This window comes from Cynara cardunculus (assembly GCF_001531365.2).
Source record: "Cynara cardunculus var. scolymus isolate 2C chromosome LG 7, CcrdV1, whole genome shotgun sequence".
In the NCBI taxonomy this organism is placed as follows: domain Eukaryota; kingdom Viridiplantae; phylum Streptophyta; class Magnoliopsida; order Asterales; family Asteraceae; genus Cynara; species Cynara cardunculus.
In genome coordinates this window covers 4,897,893-4,906,563 of record NC_037534.1, presented here as the reverse complement: position 1 = coordinate 4,906,563, position 8,671 = coordinate 4,897,893, and positions in this window count along the sequence as shown.

Sequence of the window (8,671 nt, the reverse complement as noted above, 5' to 3'; positions counted from 1 at the left end):
TTTCTTAACCGAAATTTTAGGTTACTTCAAGAATTTTTCCTATACCTTAAATGAATTAGATAAGGTTCCAAAATTTAATGGTAGAGGCTTTCAAGTATTAGGTATTTTCAGAAATTTTCCTTAATTTTAATAAATGTTTTACTAATTTTTTTAAAAAAATATATGAAAGTACAAGTCAGTAAACCRTTYTGTTTTGCGCAAYAGAAAGTTATATACAAAATAAAATACTTAAAGACCTCCAAAAATTCTGAAATTTTTACAGAGACTAATAGACATATTGAACTAAATCCAGAAAAAGTTTTACCAAAGAATTCGAAAAAAAGAGGGAGTTGTGAGGCACCCAAAACGTCCTAAATTCTGACCAAAAATTCCAGCTTTGCGACCCTAAACGGTAAAGGCTTTTTGACCAAGTTAATTTTGTTGTTTTGACACGAAACTACTTGGAACAGAAAGTAGACTCATYGAAATTGAACCTAGATCCAAAATTCGTATTTTATCTCCATGTTGTGACTGAGATACGGCCTCTCCAACTCAACACATGTTCTGCCCAGATTCTGGAATGGATCAAGCGACATTGTTTTTACTAAACAACCACACCAAGGACTCTATTATTAAACAAGACTCATCAAAACTTATTCTTTTATAAAATCTAAATGTTTTTAATCAAAAATATATTCCATCCATTAGAGTTACATTAACAATCGAATGAAGACCATAAAGACGATAGAAAGACAAACAAAGTGAAGGTTCTTACCAACTCAACGATTTGTGATGAAGATATCACTTGTAGGCTTCAAGAACAAAGTTTTGAATAATCTTTATGGTGATGATGACTCTTGGCCAAGCAAAAGGAGAGAAAAAAAAAGAGAGAGAATGATGTGTTTTGATTTTTCTTAGGAATGAGAGTAATTAGGGTTTAGAAGGAGATTAGGAAGTTGAAGATTATCAACAACTAATATATTTAAATTTTGAAATTCCATGGATAATTATACATATATATATTATTTAAATTTTGAAATTCTATGGATAATTATACATATATATATTATTTAAATTTTGAAATTCTATGGATAATTATACATATATATAGTCCTCTTCCTCCTCTGCTCCTGGTGTGATCGAGGTTGACCCTCTTGATCAGGATGATCTTCTGGATGAGGATGATATGATCGAGGTTGAGTCGGATGATGGAGACACCGCCCGATTTGTTGCCCGTGATCTTCCTATCCCCCTGGTTGATTCTGTGTCCCCTCTGGAGCCCGAGCAGATGGACTCCACCTCCTCCCCCGTTTCCCAATGTTGAGTGTTGCCTCTTGGAATACCCGGGGTCTCTGCAATCTCTCCCACCAAAGAGCTTTAAGAGATCTCATTTGTGTTTCTAATCTTCATATCTGTGCGGCTCTTGAGTCTCACGCCTTTATCTCTAATCTTCCTCCTATCTGTGAGAAAGTCTTTGGATCTTGGTCTTGGTCCTCTAATGGCACTCTTTGCCCTAGAGGAACTCGTATCATTGTTGCTTGGAACCCTGACCATGTTGACATGATGCTCCTAAATGCCACCGACCAGGTGATGCACTTTCAGGCTAAGATCCGGGATTCCTCTAAGACTCTCTTCTTGTCTTTTGTGTATGCAGACAATTACCATATCGCCCGTCGTCAGTTATGGGCTTCTCTAAAGGGTCATAAGCATGTCATCAAGGACACCCCATGGTTCATCATGGGAGATTTCAATGCTGCCCTTGACCCGAAGGACAGCTCTTCTGGCTTTTCGGGCCCCTCTCGTGGTATGGATGATTTCCGCGAGTGTGTCCGTAACCTTGAGGTTGAGGATATCAACTTCAAAGGTCTCTTCTTTACCTGGTCTAAGAACCTCAATGGCACGGGAGGTCTCCTCAAGAAGATCGACCGAGTCTTAGGGAATTCCCAATCCCTTGCTCATTTCCCTTCGGCTTCTGTCATCTTTCTTCCTTATCGGTCTTCGGACCATTGCCCTGTGGTCCTTACCCTTCCCTCCCGGTCCCCTTGGAAGCCTAAACCTTTCAAGTTCCCTAATTTTCTTGCCCATAAAGAGGCTTTCAACTCTGTCGTTGCCTTGAGCTGGAACCCTGACTTGTCTGGTTATGAGATGTATAAGGTTTTCCTCAACCTAAAAAATCTCAAAGGCCCTATCCGTAAGCTCCTCAAAGATCAGGGTAACCTTTTCTCTAATGTCTCTAGAATCCGGCTTGAGCTTGACAGGGTCCAGATTGCCCTTGATAGGGACCCTGAAAACATGGACCTCCGAGAGGAGCACTGTGGGTATTTATCTGCCTATAATAGTGCCTGCCTTGATGAGGAAAGGTTCCTGAAGCAAAAAGCCAAAATCCAATGGCTCCGTGAGGGAGATAAAAACTCTTCTTTCTTCCATAAGTCTGTCAAGAGCCGTATTAGCCGGAATAATATTGATACCATCCAAAATGCTGACGGTATCTGGATCCCTAATGAGGAGGTTCCTGATCATTTTGTCTCCCACTTCCAGAATTTCCTTGGGACCCCTCATCCTTCTCTCCCCATTCGTGATCCCACTTTTCTTTTTTCTAATAAGCTTAATGCTGAGCAGGCTGCCTCGATGCTCGTGCCCATTTCCGACTCTGAGATAAAGCAGACCCTCTTCCAGATTGGGGATGACAAGGCGCCCGGTCCTGACGGGTTCACTGCTAAATTTTTCAAGGCTGCCTGGGATATCGTTGGCAAAGACCTGTGCTCTGCCGTTCGTGAGTTTTTCACGTCTGGTAAGCTCCTTAAGTCGATAAACAGCACTATCATTGCTCATTCTTCTTTTCTGCCCTATGGTTTATCTGATCATAGCCCTGCTGTTATTACTGTTGCTGGCTCTTCTTATTCTAATATGCAGCAGCCTGTGTCGCATGCTAACCCTTCTAAGTTCAACAACCACCTAGTTGATTCTCCCAACTTTGCCCCCTTGGTTCTCAATGCATGGAATAATTATTTTGATGGTTGCCACATGTTCTCGGTTGTTTCTAAACTCAAACTCTTAAAGAAAGATTTCAGGAAACTGAATTTAGAGCATGGAAATGTTTTTGAGAAGGTGAAAAAACTCCGGTCTGAGTTAAATATTGCCCAATCTTGTATGGATGCGGATCCGGACAATGGAGACGTCTGTTTGGAAGGGGCAGTCTATCTGAAAGCCCTTAAAGATGCTTTGGTTGCGGAGGAGAAATTTTTACGGCAACGTTCTAAAATCCATTGGTTAAAGGAAGGGGATTCAAACACAGCTTATTTCCATAATGTTGTCAAGGCTAAGGCTAATAAAGGCAGAATTTGTGAAGTTGAGGATATGGAGGGACAAAGATTTGAGGGTTGGGATGTTGGAGATCAGTTTGTTAAACACTTCAAATCCATTTTGGGCTCCGCTGATCCTGTCAAGCTGATTGATAATCCTGCTACTTTGTTTCAGAAACGATTATCGGTTTCTCAAGCTGATTTTATGGTCAGACTTGTTTCGGATAAGGAAGTTCATGATGCTATTTTTGACATTGATGATACAAAAGCCCCGGGGCCTGATGGCTTCTCTTCTTGTTTCTTTAAGAAGGCTTGGCCCATTATTGGTAAGGAGGTTTGTTGGGCGATTCAGCAATTTTTTGAAAATAGGAAGCTTCTCCATGAAGTTAATGCTACGGTTATTGCTCTGGTGCCTAAATCCCAATCGCCTAAAAATGTTGCTGATTTTAGGCCAATTGCGTGCTGTAATGTTCTCTTCAAATGTATAAGCAAGATTATAGTGAATAGAATCAAAAGTTCTCTCAGCTTTCTTGTGGACCCTAATCAATCTGCCTTCATCCCTAACAGGCAGATCAGTGATAACATCTTGCTGGCACAGGAACTTATGCGTGGTTATCACCGTCAGCGGGGTGTTAGGAGGTGTGCTTTTAAAGTTGACATTCAAAAAGCCTATGACACGGTGAATTGGACTTTCCTTGAATTCATTCTTAAACATTTTGGCTTCCATCCTTGCATGGTTTGTTGGATCATGAAGTGTGTGACCTCGGCTTCGTTTACCATTCGTGTCAATGGTGATCATCATGGCTTTTTCTCGGGTAAAAGAGGTATTAGACAAGGGGACCCTCTATCTCTGTATCTATTCACTCTTGTTATGGAGATTCTGAACTTAATGATTAAACGGAAAGTTAAAGATGAGGATAACTTCAAATTCCACCCCAGATGTGAAAAACTGGGTATTACTCACCTATGTTTTGTGGATGATTTACTGATGTTCTGTCATAGGGATGCCAAATCTGTTTTGACCCTTAAGGATGCCCTTATGGAATTCAGTGATGTTTCTGGTTTAAAGCCTAGCTTGGGAAAGAGTACTTCCTATCTGGCAAATGTTGTGGGGAGCAATAGAAATGAGATAATGCAGATCCTGCCATTTAAGCTGGGAACCCTTCCTGTCAAATACTTGGGTGTCCCTCTTTTATCAACCAAGATGTTCCATAAAGACTGTGTGGAGCTAATTGATAAGATTAAAAGAAGAATTATGGATTGGAAAAATAAATGGCTTTCCTTTGCGGGTCGTTTACAGTTGATAAATTCGGTCTTATCGTCCATTAGTGTCTATTGGGCGTCTTTGTTTCTCCTACTTGTATCTGTGGTGAAGGAAATTGAAAAACTTCTGAGGAAATTTCTCTGGAGTAGTGGAGAGGCAGTTAAAGGAAAGGCCAAAGTCAGTTGGAAGATTATCTGTTGTCCTCGAAGTATGGGGGGTCTTGGTGTGAAATCTCTGAAAATCTGGAACAAAGCCCTTCTCACTAAACAGATCTGGAAAATTATTGAGAATGATGATTCGCTCTGGGTGAAGTGGATTCATGAATACAGGCTAAAAGGAAGGAATTTCTGGGAGGTGGGTGATGTTTATGATGCCCCGTGGTTTTGGCGTAAAGCTATTGGCATCAGGGATAGTCTTCGTGGCCACATTGTGCATACTTTGGGTAATGGTCGGTCTACGTCGCTTTGGTTTGACACTTGGCACCCTGCTGGGCCTTTATGTAACTTTATCTCCAAAAGAGATATCTATAATGCCAAATTGCAGTTAAACCTGAAGGTTTGTGATATGGTCATTGATGGTTTATGGGCTTGGCCAACTGAAATCTGGTGTAAATTTGGACCTATACTGCAACAATACCTGCCAATTCTGAAAGAGGGTGTTAATGACAAAATCAGCTGGAAGTGTAATGGGGGATCTCTTGGTGATTTCAAAGTCGCTACTGTCTGGGATGATATTTCTCCGTATTCTACCTTTGTGCCGTGGTCTAAACTGGTGTGGTTTAATCAAGGTGTTCCTCGTCATGCCTTTATCCTGTGGTTGGCCATAAAGGAAAGACTCAGAACTTTAGACAGACTTGCTAGCTGGAATGTGACTGATGATAGCATCTGTGTCCTCTGCCATGATCAAATGGAATCCCATAACCACTTATTTGTTCATTGCAATTATGTTACTGAGGTCTGGAAATTCTTTAAGGAACATTCTAGCATTTTTGACAAGATTCAAACCTTGAAGGGAAATACTACTGCTTGGGTTGATTTGATTCAATGGTTATCTGAGGGTCCCCTTTGTAATTCTATATGGAGTATCATTTGCAGGCTGCTTCTGGCTGCTGTGGTTTACTTCATATGGCAAGAGCGGAATCACAGACTCCACTCGGATATTCACAAGTCTGCTGAGTGCTTATCTAAGCAAGTTATGGATCTTGCCAAAATGAAGCTTTTGGGTTTGAAAGTTAAAAATAATATGCATGTGAGAAGGGCAGCTGTGCTCTGGGGCCTTGAGTTTGAGAAAGATGCTTTCACTAATGGTCCGAATTCCAATTCTTAATGTGGGAATGAATGGTGCTGATCTGTGGGGTCCTGGTTGGATTACCATCAACATGATCATTTTCTTGACTATAATGTGTTTGAGAGCAATTATTATTGAGAGATTTGTTAGAGAGGGAAACACTTCTGCTCTTGAGATCCTTTGGGGTGGGTTTTATTTGGGGGTGCTATGGGATACACTTGGGATCTTATGGGGGAAGGGCTCTAACTATGTTATGCAGGTACAGTTCTCAGCCGCTTTTTGGGATTCTTGGGAATGGGTTTTGGGAGGTTGATATAAGGGGGTGCAGGGTAGAGGAGGTAGGAGTGTCTTTGAATTTGTGTGGGAGACATAAGAAGGTTATTCTGGAGGTTTGGTTGGTCCAATGGGATCCTTTCATCTTGGTGTACAGGGGCCTTTTGGTGCACAATGACTGGTTGGTTTTTCTTATAACAGTCAATGTGCTTTTGTGCATAATTCATCTGAGGAGGGGGGTGTTTTTATTCTTTTTGCTGTTATCAAGTCTCTAAGAAAATACTTTTTGATTTTCTTTTAGACTTGAATTCTTTCAGAGGGTATTGGTTTTATAGGATGTTTTTTGTTGTGAAGTTGAGATGGTGGATGGGGCTGGAAAAGTTCTATACTATGGACTACTTTCAATGGAGACTTGGATTAGTAATTTACATGATCAGTGTTCTTCACATTTTGGATGTACAACTTTTGAGAGATCACAGTTTTGTGAGATATATGAGAGTGAGAATTCCTCACACTGTTGAGTGTTTATGGGGTGGGTTCTATTCGGGGGGTGCCGTGGGAAACACTTGGGATACACTGGGTTTCATATGGGGGGGAAGGGATGTAAGTGTTTTATGCAGGTACATGCTACTATTTCATCATGGGGCTCTTGGGTTTGGGAATTGGGCTGTGGTTATAAGGGGGTGCAGGGTAGAGGAGAAAGGTATTTCTTTGCATTTGAATTGGAGATATAAGGAAGTTCTTTGGGAGGTTCGGCTGCTTCTTTTGGAGTTCATTTTTCTGGTGTACAGGGATTATGTTCTTACTAATGTGATTTGTTTGGAGGTTTGGATGGGGCTGTGGTTCTGTTTTTATATAACCTACAGACTCTATCCCATTTATCTGTGCAACTCTGGGTGGAAGGGGAGGGGTAGATTTAGGCTTTGTCTTTTCACCGACTCTAAAGGAAAATGGCTTTTTGATTTTTCTTTAGTGTTGGTTTTCTTTCTTGGGTGTTGGAGATCGTGGGGTATCTTTTCTAATGCCCGGAGGATTTTGATGTGCAATAATGTGCACATTGGTTTTGGTTTATGGCATAATTTCATGGTGCTTGAGCTAAGAGGTTCTATGTATGGCAGCTACTGGACCCATGATTTTGGCCCCTGCAAACACTCTGTTTTTGGTTTTGCTTTGGACCTGTGTTGGGTAGAATCAGAATGTTGGCCTGACTCTGGTGTTAATGAGCTGTTTGGATCTATTGGAGTCTGGAGGATTGGGTTCTATGGTATTGGCCCCTGCCAGAAAAACATTTTGGAGAAGATTTTGGAGCCTAGTTTTCTATGTTTTCTTTTGATGCAGCAAACCATCTACCCTATGCTGCATCACCAATGCTTTATTTGTAAGACTACCAATCATCCCATAAAGATGACTACTTTTCTGGGAGAAATCGATGTCTGGACAGTAATTTTTTGGCTTTCAATGATCTGTTTCAAAATTGGGCGAAGATCATATCACCATTTCTCAAAAAGTTTGGTGCTTTTGTGTGCGAATATAGACTGGACTATCAGTACAAAATTGAGAATGCCTTTGAGCTGCCATAACTTCCTTTCGATGGGATTTTGTTTAGAATCTGAAATTCTTGCCATCGATGGCTGGATTTCATCATTTTCATGGCGAATTGCTCGAATTCGCTTTATTCACGACAACCTCATCAAAACCCTAGAGGCTGTTTTGTGGAGAATCGAGTATGCGGGGTTGTCTATGAAGAATACGGGTGCGACTTTGAATGATGCTTCATGCTTCAATCGGATTGGGAAGCTGTATCCTTTGAAGAATTTGTTGATCGAGAGCCGATTTTGTTCTTGCGGCTGGAATGGTGATGTCAATTTGAATTGGGCATTCCTAACGAATTGGGCTATGAGATGGGTGGTTTCTTTGGGCCTCAAGATGTATTGTCTTTGGGCTGCCTATTCTCTTTTCTTTTGGAATTCCTTTATGCTATTTGGGCTTGAAGACTTGGGCTGGAAGAGGATTATCAATTATGTGCTGGATCCTATTCTGGGCTCTAAGTTGTGTTTTATTTGGGCTGCTGATTCTAACCCTTGGAGTTCCTTTGCTTTAATTGGGCTTGATGTTATGGATTGGAAGCGGACTGCTATTAAGGGCTGCAATGCTAGGGATGACATTGGACGCTGGTGCGATTATCCTAATCACTTGTCTTGGGCCAATTCTGCCATTTATATTCTGGATTGTATCTTTTTTGGGCTTGTTGGCTTGATATTGCTAAACTGGTGTTTAGGTCTAGACCTTTTTTAAGTGTTCTTCCTAAACATTTTCTTGGAAGACACTTAGTTTTTTTGTTCCTTGGGGTATGCCCCTCGTAGCTTGTCCTTTCTTAGTTTTTGAATAAATTTTTCCGGGGTTCCGTCCCCTTTATCCAAAAAAAAACCCTAAACCCTAAACCCAAAACCCTAAACCCTAAACCCTAAACCCTAACCCCTAAACCCTAAACCCTAAACCCTAAACCCTAAACCCTAACCCCTAAACCCTAAACCCTAAACCCTAAACCCTAACCCCTAAACCCTAA